This window comes from Canis lupus, chromosome 6 (genome assembly GCF_048164855.1).
Source record: "Canis lupus baileyi chromosome 6, mCanLup2.hap1, whole genome shotgun sequence".
In the NCBI taxonomy this organism is placed as follows: domain Eukaryota; kingdom Metazoa; phylum Chordata; class Mammalia; order Carnivora; family Canidae; genus Canis; species Canis lupus.
Genome location: NC_132843.1, coordinates 4,146,404 through 4,160,413, shown reverse-complemented (window position 1 = coordinate 4,160,413; position 14,010 = coordinate 4,146,404). Strand labels below are relative to the sequence as shown.

General features: G+C 40.3%; 1 long non-coding RNA gene across 3 annotated transcripts; it reads right to left on the bottom strand.

Annotated features, from left to right (window-relative positions):
- Positions 1 to 1,278: 1,278 nt before the first annotated feature.
- Positions 1,279 to 12,887, bottom strand: LOC140634927 (uncharacterized). Of its 3 annotated transcripts, XR_012032242.1 has the most exons (9): positions 12,693 to 12,887; positions 11,923 to 12,023; positions 10,447 to 10,524; positions 9,975 to 10,208; positions 8,704 to 8,937; positions 8,281 to 8,578; positions 5,754 to 5,841; positions 4,627 to 4,809; positions 1,279 to 3,895 (listed from the first exon to the last, which is right to left on the bottom strand). It is a non-coding gene; the product is annotated as an uncharacterized lncRNA (long non-coding RNA). The 3 variants fall into 3 exon arrangements; XR_012032244.1 differs by lacking the exon at positions 8,281 to 8,578; XR_012032243.1 differs by lacking the exon at positions 10,447 to 10,524.
- Between the last annotated feature and the right edge of the window lie 1,123 nt (positions 12,888 to 14,010).

Sequence of the window (14,010 nt, the reverse complement as noted above, 5' to 3'; positions counted from 1 at the left end):
CTATGAGAACTACTAGGGGAGCTTTAGCAATGTTGCTGAATATAAGATATACAGAACCAGTTGTATTTCTATGTATTAGCAATCAACAATTAGAAAGCTGAATTTAAAAATTAATGCCATTTACAGCAGCATCAGGAAATATAAAATAATGATTAAGATAACCTTGCATTGGTATATTGAGGGACATATAGATAAATGGAACAGAATAAAGAATCCCAAAATAAGCCCATTCATGTCCGTTTATTTTGCACAAAGTTACAAAGTGAATTTAATGGAGAGAGAATACAGAATGGTGTTCTCAACAAACCACGATGGAACAACTGGACATTATTGTGAATTTTTTAAAGTCACAACAGTTAACTCAAAATGGATTATAAATTTAAATGTAAAATATAAAAATTCTAAAGCTTCCATATGAAAGCCTAAGATAAAACCTTTGTGATTTGGTGCTAGACAAAGATTTCTTAGATACCACACCAAATGCCTACAAGAAAAGAATGATTAACTAGCCTTCAACAAAGTTAAGGAACTCTTGCTCTTCAGAAGACGAGAGCTTCTGTTAAGAAAATAAAAAGGAAATACTTGCAAATTCTATATCTAGTAAAGGAGCTATACATAGAATATTGAAAGAACTCTCAAAACACTAAGAAAAAAAAGTTTTTTTAAATGGCAAAAGATTTTAACAGAAAGCTCACTAAAGAAATAATACAGAATAATACAGAAGGCAAATAAGCACATGAAATTGAATGATCATCAATATTCATTAGGAAAGTACAAATTAAAACCTAAACAAGACAGCACAATGCACCTTTAAGAATGTCTAAAATTAAAAAGAGTAATGAGGGCACCTGCGGGGCTCCGTGGTTGAGCATCTGCCTTTGTCTCAGGGTGTGATCCCGGGATCCTGGGATCGAGTCCCCCATCGGGCTCCCTGCATGGAGCCTGCTTCTTCCTCTGCCTGTGTCTCTGCCTCTCTCTCTCTGTGTCTCTCATAAATAAATAAATAAAATCTTTATGGAAAAAAAAAAGAATAATGATAACAAGTGTGGATGAGGATTTGAAGTAATTGGAATGCAAATGGTCTACTAGGAGAATCTACAATGTTGCAGTCATTTTAGAAAAGGAGTTGGCATTTCTTAAAAGCTAAACTTGTACCTACCATATCACACAGCCATTTCATTCCTAGATATTTATCTGACAGAAATGAAGCATATATCCACATAAAAATGTGTAGATGAACATTCATAGCAACTTTATTTATAATAGTCAAAACTGCAATTTACATATCCATCAAATACCAATGGGTAGACAATAGAATAGTATACATCAGCGAAAAGGTATGCACTATTGATTCACTCAACAAGATGAATCTCAAAATAATTAAGCTGAATGAAAGAAGCCATTGCCTCTCCAAAAAAGTACATGCTGGGATGCCTGGGTGGCTCAGCGGTTGAGCGTCTGCCTTTGGCTCAGGGTGTGATCCAGGTCTGGGATCCAGTCCCACATTGGGCTCCCTGCAAGGAGCCTGCTTCTCCCTCTGTCCAAGTCTCTGCCTCTCTCTCTGTGTCTCTCATGAATAAATAAATAAAATCTTTAAACAAACGAAATAAAACAAAACAAAACAAAAAAGTACATACCATATGATTCCATTTATATCAAGGCCTAAAAAAATTCAGCTGATGTATAGTGACAAGAAGCACAGTAACAATTGCTGGTGAGGTTTCAGGGGGTGGCAAGAGGAATGGATTACAAAGGACAGGAGGAAACTCTTAGTAATGATGGGTGTTCATTATCTTGATTGTGGGGATTGCTTCTTGAGTATATACTGTACAAGTCAAAACTTCTCAACTGTCCACTTTATGTGTGGTTTATTGTATGTCAATTATACTTCACTAAAGCTCATTTTCTTATAAAAAGTCAGTGACTTTTCTTCTCTGATCTGACCCTCTCACTTAAAATTTTAATATGACCACCAGACCCCACCTCTCTCCTGCTTAATTTTTCTCCATAGATTTTATCACTTTCCAATATAACATAACTAATTTATTCTATGTATTCTCTGTCTCTCCCCACTTATCCTACTAAAGTGTGGGCTTCCTGAGGGCAAGAAGTTGTTCTATGTTTTCTTTAGTGATGTGTCCCTAGAAGAATTTGAGTGAGTGAGTGAGTGGATGAATGAATGAATGAAGGCTTCCTTATCTCTCTGCCCTCCCATGAATTCTCTCAGATTCTTTTTTAACATAGAATGAGTCCTCATGCCTAAAAAATCCACGACACATAAATATTCTATTCATGGCCCTCCATTAATCGTTCTAGTCACTCAGCCTTTCTGAGATTTCAATTTCCTCTTTATAGAAAGAGAAATTTTAACTAGATGATCTCTAAGATCTAAAATGCTTGTTATTGGCTATTTCTCTTGAAAATGACCTACAGGTCCATCAAAATTGGGATAACTTAGTAAATTATAATATATACATACACAATAGCCAAACTGTGGAAGGAGCCTTGGTGTCCATCGAAAGATGAATGGATAAAGATGTGGTCTATGTATACAATGGAATATTCCTCAGCCATTAGAAACGACAAATACCCACCATTTGCTTCGACGTGGTTGGAACTGGAGGGTATTATGCTGAGTGAGATAAGTCAATCTGAGAAGGACAAACATTATATGGTCTCATTCATTTGGGGAATATAAGAATTAGTGAAAGGGAATAAAGGGGAAAGGAGAAAAAAAATGAGTGGGAAATGTCAGAGAGGGAGACAGAACATGAGAGACTCCTAACTCTGGGAAACGATCTAGGGGTGGTAAAAGGGGAGGTGGGTGGGGCTTGGGGGTGACTGGGTAACGGGCACTGAGGGGGGCACTTGATGGGATGAGCGCTGGGTGTTATTCTATATGTTGGCAAATTGAACACCAATAAAAAATAAATTTATGAAAAAATAAATAAATGTATAAAAAAGGAAAAGGAAAAATATATATATATACATATACTATAACACTACATAGCAACTTTTCAAAGTGAAGTAGATTTATGTGAACTGATTTGAAAAAATATCCATGTCAAAGAACAGGTGAAAAGAGATGCTGTCAAACAATACATACATTGTGGTCCAATATGGTAAAAATGCCATAAAATTATTTGTGTGCAGATGCATGCAGTTGGACAGAGAAGCCCAAGGAGCAGTCTGGTGTGATGGTTGCTCGACTGTTAGCTCCGGTTCCTTTGGGGGTCAGTGAGGGGGAAAGGGAAAGTTTCACTTATTAATCCTTATACTCCAAAACAAGAAAAGTGAGGCATTATAAAAATTCTACTTTTTTGTATTTTTGTTTTTCTCTAAATTTTCCATTTCCATAAAACTATTTCTTATTGTTCCTGACCTCAAATCTCCACTTCTATTAGGAAGGCCTCTCTAGAATATGGAATGCAAGGCTCTTGTCAACTTTTTCTCAGCCTGCATTTTCACATTGCAACTAGCAGGGGAGAGGACTGGACAGTGGAATCACCAAAAGCCCTAAGGCTATCAGAGTAAGTCCAAAGCCAGGTTTTGCTTGCGGAGACATTCCAGATGCACACTGGGCAAGTCCCTGGCAACCCAGTTTTCCTTTATCGGTTTTTCCCTACCAAAAAAGGGACTAGGCTTGTAAAATTTAATATATCACATAACCTTCCAGGAGCTGGCATAGAAACACTTTCTCCTAACACGTTGTTAAAAGCAGAGCACCCTCACAATGATTACTGCATTCCAGACAGCAGTTTGGGCTGGTTTCATTCCACAAAGGAAGAACAGGTTTTGGAAACAACTGAGTCCAAGCATTTCAGGCTGTTGCATTTGGTTTCACTTAGATAATTCTTGGCATGATGCATCCTCCCTTTCTAGCCGACCGCTTTGTCTAAAGAAAATGAGAAGATAATATATCACACTCCTATAATTCCAGACAGGTCCACCATGAAAAATGTAGGGCAACAAAAATCCCTTTCATCACCATAGGCTTGCTCTAGACTGAGTTATGTGACTACACTCCCAGCTTCTAAGTTCTAAGGTCACCTGCTTCCTTTCCTGTTGATGGGTGTTCACTTTTCACCTGTTCCCAGCTGCAGATGCCATCAGGTGGAAACAGGGTGTGCAGGTATAAAGGCACACATCCAAAAGGTTTGCTTAATAGTTCAGATCTGTGCTAAACTCACTGGTGAGCTGCATTTAGCATGTTCCCTAAAGTGTGGTTAGTCTGGAGGAAAGATAAGTCCCCTTATCCTGCAGGATGGACAAGATGGGCATGGGAGAAAAGACAGAGTCACTGGAAATGAGAAGAAGAAAGGTCCAGATCTGTAATCTGGAAGGCAAAGATTTCCCATTTTTTATGACCCACTGGTGGCTATCAGTGTTCATCCAAGATCTACCCCAGACTGGATAGTAACCACATTGCGACAGCAAGATAATCCAATTTTCAGATGTTATATTTTCAAGGGCAGCTGAAAGATATAGCATTAATTCCAGCTGAATCAATCCTCTGATGCAACATGAGCAGAGACATTTTGAATATTAGATCTTTGTTACATACATATGGCTTGTTAAGAAATCAAACTTTATCAAGTGACCAAAACAAATCAAATGCATACTCACTTTAGTTATAGTCTCTCCAAAATTTCATATCACTGATGTTGATTTGAGGTGCCTTAATTATCAGAAGGCAGTTTGGACACAAACTGCTTAAAATGTACATTTCTAAACAAGACCATAAATCAGTATTATTTCTCCAATCTTCTACAGACTACACTTATCTTGATATCTTCAGATGGCTCCTTTCTGTAATTCATCAGATCTTTTATTAGAAAGTTAGAATAATCTTTCAAACTCTAAAAAAAAAAACCCTGATATTGTGATATTATTAATTGTGTCTATAAGGTTAGCTTGTCTGTGCCTTTTACAGTGCATAAGAGATCATATCATAAAAAGTGCTAGCTCTTGGGGCATCTGGGTGGCATCTGCCTTAAGCTCAGGTCATTATCTCAGGGTCCTGGGATAGGGCCCCACATCCCGGCTCCCTCCTGCTTCTTCCTCTCCCACTGCTCCCCCTGCTTGTGCTGTCTTTCTCTGTGTCAAATAAATAAATAAAATCCCCTTTTTTAGCTCTAAAAGATGAGTAAAGCCATAGGGATTTTGATAATAAGACATCTGATACTTAGTATCTGGGAAAAGTTTGTCATACTACTTCTATCTTGGGACCAGCACACACTTACTAAACTCTTACTATATACTTAAAGGGTACAAATTGGTTCTTATTGCCCTAAAGGAACAATTCTGAAACTATTTCATTATATTTGTTGTACTACATTTCCTCTAAAACGTTTTGTGAACACAAACATTGATGAGCAAATAAAAACATATGCTTATTATCTCTGCCTTTCTAGATATATTCTTCATTTTCTTTCATTCTTTTTTCCCACATCTCACCTACAAGGCACCTTCTACCTGTCACGATCACCTAATTTATATCCTTAATCTTTTCTTAATCACAACACCCAAATTTTCACCTCAATGGAGCTTTTTCTGCCGCAAAATAATGTATTACTGTTTTTTTTTTTTCAGGTTTTCCTTCTTTCTTTTTTCTTTTTTTCTTTTTGGCCTTTAGAAGTTGAAAAATAAAGTGGCATGGAAAAATAGTTCTTTCTGTTTATGAAAGTGATTACACATCCTTCAGCATCCAGTGAGAAAGTAACAGAACTTACCTTAACTAAGGAAGGGCTTACCTTAGTGGAGACAGCAAATTCATTTATTCAAAATGTAGCAGTAATCTATCGCTTGGCGAAGATGTCTTCCAGGGACTAAAAAGACTTTCTAAAGAAAAATGATATCAAGAACACTGTGTCAGAAAGAACTTTCAAAGAACAATTGAAAGACTTCCAAGAGATATTTTGGGCTTTGGTCTGCCTCAGTTACCGAGCAACATGGAGGAAGCCACCAATGCCTAACCAACGTGTTCAATTAGCCCTAACTAAATATAGGCAATCCGTTATATGTGAATTGTACATGCTTCTGTCTCCTGAGGAAGAAGAGGTGATAGAACCCACATCTAGACAACAGGAATTAAAGAGGCCTAGTACCTGAGGTCAGAGGTGAGGGATAAGGACTGAGTAGGGCAGAGGGGACAGGATGCACCAAAGACACCCCATGGCCTGGAGCCCAAGCCCTGAATTCCAACTTTTATTAAGTCTGGGTGTGTCCAGGTGACCCACTAGGCCCAGCCAGGTTGCTGAGACCTCTTCTTTCTCTTAAATCATGGAACTTTAATTACTTTAGAGTCTGCTTTTGGTATATCTTTTAGTGGATATGAAAATACCTACATCTCTTGCAACATTGGCTGATGCCAATGTTAGAGCTTTATAAGCAAGCTGGGGAAATCACAACAGAAAGAGTAAAATAAAATCATGGCTCCAGGCTCCATGTTAGAATGACAATAAATAAAGAGAGGTGCATAAAAGTTAGCCCTGGCCTTTACTGTTTGGGATGAGCATCAGGATTACTCACTGCGGGGATGGGAACAACCCCAAAAGCACCCCAGAGGCCCTAAAATGTGCTCACAGTCAAAAATGGAAAGTGATAGATGTGGCCATGCCTTTGAGGAAGAATCCAGTGAAATTAGTTCTTGGCACTGTGCTAGGCACTTTGGAAGAATAAGATGGTCAAAGGGGCTGCCCGGAGGGATCTGTGGTTCCATCAGGGGGAAAGAAGATGACATAAAGGGAACAACTAAGTGCTAACCTTGAGACCATAGTCTCAAGAGATTTTAGTCAGGGGCAGGATGAATTGGGTCCTGAAGGATGTGCCAGACTAAACGATCAGGTGCATGGAGAGGAAACACGTGGCCTCAGGGCAGATGGGAGAGATGGAAGAAAGCCATCCTGATGCCACCCAGGGGACCAATGACCATTAACGGTCACTAGGAAAAGGTGGAGCAGAGCATGGAAGACGCTGGAAACTACACACGAGCCATGGAAAGGTTTGGAGTCAACCCACATGTGCTGATGTAGAATAATCTTCAAGAAGTGGGTTGAATAAAGAGCACAAAATGCAAAACATTGACTGGATACCACATACTATTTATTTAACAAATAACAGGGGGCTGTGTGCTTGCACGTGCAGAAGAATTTCCAAAAAAAACCCCAAGCAAACTATTAATTGTGGTTGCCTCAGAGGAGGGGAGCCAGGAGTCTGGAGTGGAAGCAAGAGACATTTTTTTTAACTATTTGAAAGAATGGGGTAAAGGCAGAGAAAGGGAGGGAAGAGGAAGGAGGAAAGTCCTCAGCAGAGGAGTCTGGACTTAAAGCAGAAGGCTGCTAACTTTCCTTCTCTACTTCATCACAGAGGTAGAAGACCGGTTGATTTAGTAGCAGGTTAGATCAGAAAGCTCTAGAAAGGGATGAAAAAAATGGGGGATCCCTGGGTGGCTCAGCGGTTGAGTGTCTGCCTTCGGCCCGGGGCGTGATCCTGGAGCCCCAGGTTAGAGTTGGAGCCTGCTCCTCCCTCTGCCTGTGTCTCTGCCTCTCACTCTCTGTGTCTCTCATGAATAAATAAATAAAATCTTAAAAAAAAGAAGAAGAAAGAAGAAAGAAAAGAAAGAAAGAAGAAAGAAAAAGAAAGAAAGAAAAAAGAAAGAAAGAAGAAAGAAAGAAAGAAAGAAAGAAAGAAAGAAAGAAAGAAAGAAAGAAAGGTGATGAAAGAGGCAAAAGAAAGCCAAATTTGGGTTAAGTGAGTAGGAGGATTGGAAAGAAACGAGTCTTATTTTAACGTAGAAGAAACGACCACCTTGTTACATTAGTGGTCACTCACAGAAACTGCAGTTTATCAAAAAAAAAATAATAATAATAAAGAGGAAAACCGTAATATTGAAATCATTACCAAAAGAAATTTTATTTTTGCTGCTTTTTCAATTGTATAGGCTACATTATTTAGATTTCAACAGAAGGAAAATAAAGATTATGGAAATAACATCTACAGGACGGATTCTCCTTCTTAGAAGGAAATATACGCACTTACAAGTTATCATTCAGGATTTTAAGCAACACTGGCTGTTCTCAACACAGCCTTCCATCCATCTGAACAATCCTGGAAGGATTCGTCTAATGGCAACATGTAGAATGATTGAGCAGACCACCAAGTGCAGCAGGTCTGTCTTGTCAATCCCACGGCAAACACTACAAGCTCTCGGGTTTCCGTCAAGGCTTACTTCACTGGGGCAAGCTGGTCCCAGCAAAGACATGGCAACAGGGATCTTACCTCGTGACCACACACAAGCATTCAAGAAGGCGACCGTCATTTGTTTACGATATCTGGCCCACCATTCCAAAGACTGCCCCATCCACGTTAAATCATGAGGTAGATAATAGGGTGACCTGGGCCTCTACTGTGGCATTACAGGAGAGACCCAACCACGGCTGAGCCCTGAGACCTCCTGGCTGGGTGCCATGATTATCTTCCAAGCTGGAGGCCAGCGGAGAGGCAAAGTGGCCTGGTGGGCCACTTGATTAAGTGTGAGCTGGAGAATTCTCCCCTGAGCATACATTCTGCAGGGCAACTAAGGAAGGAAGAAAAAAAAATGTCCCTCTTGCAAATAGTCTTTGGGGAAAACGCCTGTTATATGAAGAAGCCCACTGCCCACAGGCCCACCGAAATGGACAAAATGTTAGTCTACAAACGTACCTGAGGAGTGGGCTCCTAATCCATTCCAGATGGTGGCTTTCTTCCTCTTCCCCTGTGAGAGGGCTGTCTGCAGAAGACAGTCCTGCTATGCCTTAGGACTTCAGAAACCTCTGAAGGGGCAACGATAGCCCAAATAAGGATTTGAGAAAGTGAAACAGATGTCTGTTCTCTTTTATTCCAGGGTCTTGGTCCTTTCTGTCGGAAGGGTGCTTTATTGGCCCCTTTTCTGTGGAACTAATGGGGGTGGGATGGTCAGAGCAAGAATAGCAAATTGCAGCCCATAGCACCCACCACCTAATAGGTGTATAAGTAAACTTTCACTGGGAACACAGACACTCGTTCATTTACCTATTGTCCATGTCAATGACTGAGTTGAATTGTGACAGGACCAGGTGGCCCGCCAAGCTCAAGACAGTTACTATCTGTTCCTTCGCAGAAAGTCTGCCGACCTCTGGTTTAGCAGCTGGTAGCAGGACTGGCAGGTTTCTATGTCATCAAATCCCACCCCACCTGTCACAACCTCTATCTCAAGTTTCATAGGATTGAGGTGGCTCTCTGTCTGGGGGGCAAAAGTGTCCAAGAACAGCATATTGGGCAAGTCCAAATTGTGCTCCTGTCACTTGGAAGGTGGCTGGTTCTCTCTGGCCCATCCACTTCATGCACAGACCTGTACTTTGCTGTTAGAGACCAGCCCAAACCCCATGGTTTGATATAAAATGAGAATGCAGCAAAGGTGCTTTAGGCTTTTGGTGCTATAAATGTGGGAGTCCCTAGGGACCCTGATTCACATGGCCAGGCTCACACAAGCAGACCCTGTAGGATCGTGGGGTGCTCTTGCTGCAATAAGAAAGACGAAAGAAATGAGCTCTTGCTTTATTTTACCCATTTAAGATCGGTGGGGTCAGATTCATCAACAGGCAATGGTGGTGGCCCCTGGGTGGGAGGCTGGAAAGAGCCACTGATCTGAAATGAGAAGTGTGGAAGAGAACAAGCCTGTGTTCTGGCTGTCCCAGAGAAGAGTGCCTCGGCAGCCAGCACTGAAGAACTTTCACGACCATGAGCTGACTTGGTCTTCGACTGGGCTTAGCCTAGAGCACTGGGTTTGTCTGGCCCAGAAAAGAATTTTCTCCAGAACTGAAGAGTGTGACCAGCTCACAGCAAGGGACACAGAAGCCAAGAGGAGGTTTCTCTGCACACGGGCCCACTCTGCCGGCCATTGACACGACTACTCCCAATTTTTCAGTATTAAAGGAGCACCTGCATTATTGTACCTGCTGATGGTGAGCACACTGAGATCTGGCAACTTTAGGTTTTATTCCTTCAGCAAGATGTAAATCTCCTAATGGATCATATATCAAATCTTCAAAAGCAGACAGAGAAGTGGGTGTAGCTCACACTCTCATAAAAGAAGCTCAACTTCTCCAAAGTGAATTTTCCGATCAGTCCTAGGTGTTGAACAGCATCTTTCTCCCACACTTAATATCTAGGGATGAACACTTGATTTCCTACAAAATTCAAAGTGGGAACAGAGTTACATAAAATTCACAAAGCTTTCATTTTCTGGTTAATAAAAGGGGTGTTTAATATTTAAAATGATCACAATTAATACAGTGGGGGTTTTTTTGAACTGGTGAAGCCAATCCACTGGACAGGTATGTACAGTTATACTGGTAGGTGTTAAAAAGCTTCAAAAAATTGCCGACCTTAGAATCAAAGCTACAAACACCCCGCGTCAGAAAATACCTCCTGCTTTCTGTCTCACATTTAATTTCATTGGACATAGAAGATTCAGAAAGAACGTCTTGGTTCTTGAGCGGAAAACTGTAAAAATTTTCAGAGAGAGAAATTCTTTCTGCTTAAAAGTTTTTTACATAAGTGATTGAACAAGACATACATAATATGAAATACGTAAAGAGAAGAAAAAGTCTTAAAATACTGAAGTATCTAATTCTAATATATTCTTTAGCAATTCTTATGGGCCAAACTCCTTCACAAACACCTAATCATCACAGAATCCTTGTATGTGCCTGTTTTACAGATAAGAAAACAAAATCTCATTAAATTTGTCCAAGACCATCTATATACTACTCAGTAGACTTCTCACTAAATCACACTGATTCAAAAAAAAAAAAAAAAAAAGATGCTATAAAATCCAAACATGAAGGAAACCCAGAAACATAATGTCTAAAAACTTAATTTGTCTTCATTTTCCCAATTAGTACTTCCCGGCTTATAATTGTAAAGACTGCAAGCACCAATACAAGGTATCAAATAGTGAACTCTGCCCCTGTTAAAAATCATTATTGCTGATGCCTGGGGCTGCAGGCTCCCCGCTGGCCCATGCGCGCCCCCTAGTGGCACCGCGTGAAAGCTCATCAGCCCTCAAACGCAGGAGGGGGGCGGGGGGGGTCTACATCCCAAGAAGGTGGATCTTTCTCCTCCAAAACTGGGCCACTGAAAATTTGTGAATAAGGAGATCAGTGGAAGTACAGATCCACAGGCACGTCATGAGAAAAACCAAGCCGTAGACCGCTCCCCATTCCTCGTGGAAGTGGAAATGGGCAAGTAATCTGGTCACTGGCCTGCTGAATAGTTTAAATGACACTTAATTTGAAGATTATAGAAATGTCACTGCTTGTGGAAATGCTACCAGATCTCAACGAGTCTAAAATCACATCAAATCTCAGTAGCTACAGAGCATGTTTTCGGAAACCAAAAATGCCTTTCATTTTAGCAAATACCTTATTTCCTTCCCACCAGTTCTGAAACTACTTCACCATGAAACAGCCCTGGAAGTGCGTGTGTTTTTTTTTTTTTTTTTCATTTCATAAAAGTAAATTCAACTTCTAAACATAAAAATAACTTTAGGCCTCCCTTTTAGACTGCTGTGCTCAATTCGTCATGAGTGATTTATTTAAAGTCTAAACCTATGTTTAAATATTCAAGTAATTTTTATTAAACAAACAGAGCTTTTAAAAGCACCTGGCAGGAATGCACTTCTTTTGCTGAAAAAAAAGGGGGGGGGTTATTTTCAAACCATTCAAAAATTCTAAAACACCTATTTAAATCTGTAGGCAATTTGTCTATTCAAATTCCACAGGGTAAGAGAGAAAAGAGAAGAAGAATAGGAGAAAAAATTTTAAACTGTACAGTTTCCAGGAAATAAAAGCACATATTAGAGGAGAAGCTGTCTTCATGTTCCCACATTTATCTACATACCTTTGCCTCAGGACTTGAGGTCAAAATTCATGTCTTACTTATCTGTTGCTTCTGGAGGGATTCACTGGTGACATAATAACTACAAGATGCTACTTGAAGTCCTAGCAGAAAGACAATTGGGAAAATCCTTATTTCAGTGGTTCCCCACTGCTTTCTAGCTGCTTTGAGCAATCCTCTCCTTTGCCTGTTGTCTATATACTAAATATGAGGTTTCCCACCTTTTCACACCATTTAACACTGTTTCTTGCACAATTCTTCGGTTACAAATACAGCAATGTGCCATTTTTATATATGTATATTCCAATCAGTATTCCTATAACACTTATTATCGTACATTATTTTCTTCCTATTTTTTTTTCAGTATTAAAGGAGCACCTGCATTATTGTACCTTCTGATGGTGAGCACACTAAGATCTAGCAACTTTAGGTTTTATTCCTTCAGCAAGTTATAAATGTCCTAATGAATCATAAATCAAATCATCAAAGGCAGGGAGTGGGTTTAGCTCACACTCTCATAAAAGAAGCTCAACTTCTCCAAAGTGAATTTTCTGATCAGTCCTAGGTGTTGGACAGCATCTTTCTCCCACACTTAATATCTAGGGATGAACACTTGCTTTCCTACCAAATTCAAAATAGGAACAAAGAGTAACATAAAATTCACAAATTATTTTCTTTCCTATCATTATCATTATTATTTTCTCTTTAAGTAATTTTCTTTAAAAACAAAAAATCTAATGACATTCCCTGAGGTGAGGTCAGGATATGCTCACCTGACTGCCTACTGCCCTCTTCCCAATCCTCACACTTGAATTCTGCCTCTTTACCAACAGACATGTGGAGGTTGCTGGCATTTCTAGCAATCACTATACACATGAATCAAGTCCTTAGTGAGAACGTTTGCTCTTCTTTTTCTTCATTAAGTAAATGAGTAGAATCACAAGCAAGCAGTATGGCATTCTTATATTTTGTCTGCAACAGAAAAATAATTAGAGCCATTTTCCTTCACTTTCTTAGGGAAAATGAAGCTATCTTTCCAAATATATAAACTAAAGTGGGTGCCTTCTAGTTGCATATGTGTGTATATAACTGTGTGTGTACTTGCAATTCTTTTAAAGATTTTTATTTATTTATTTATTTATTTATTTATTTATTTATTTACTTATTTATTTATTTACTTAGTCATGAGAGACACAGAGAGAGGCAGAGACACAGGCAGAGGGAGAAGCAAACTCCTTGCAAGGAGCCTGATGCAGGACTCGATCCCAGGACCCCGGGATCACGACCTGAGCCAAAGGCAGATGCTCAACCACTGAGCCACCCAGGCGCCCATGTACTTGCAATTTTAATCAAAAGGACTTCTGGAAAAAACAACAATAGCAGGCTTAAAGCAATGCCTTTCCCTTCCTTCAAATCCATATGCAACAGAAAGTTGCATGGAAATGGTTCCCTTATGCACTGCACTTCGGTACAATCCAACAAGACCAAGAATACCAGGCACATATGTATATTTGCATTCTATTCTGATTCTGGCTTTCCATTCTGAGAAGCATGGGTCATGCCCACTGCCCCTCCACACACACACGCGCTCATACCTGCTATATCTTACCCCTGGGTCCCAGAATTCCCATCTCTGGGTCCAGTCACTTAGGGATTTCTTATCCTAAGAAACTCAGTAGATGAGTTGTCCATGACATTCCTGACCAGGTTCCCAGGCCTATGCTCAGACAGACCATAAAGAGGCCCAGGCCCAGGCCTCTTCCCTCTTTACTTCTCAGCCATACCCCACGTGGGGCCCTCACTTCCAAGTCCCCATCTCTAGGCCAGACCTTGATGCAGGGGTCTGCTCCTTGTGTCTGTCATTCAAGTGTCTCAAAAGCACCTCCACCTCCACGAGTCTCCACAGGCTCACACACGTCTCTGCACCAGGGAATGGTGCCATCATCCTTCCAGAGGTGTGGGAGTAGTCACTAGAAACCCCCTTTCCCCACCTGACACAGTCAGCTCATCACCACAACCTATGAATTTAAAATCTTCAGCATATGTAGAATCCCTCATTGTCTCCCTCTCTCCAGCCACCTCCCTAGTCCA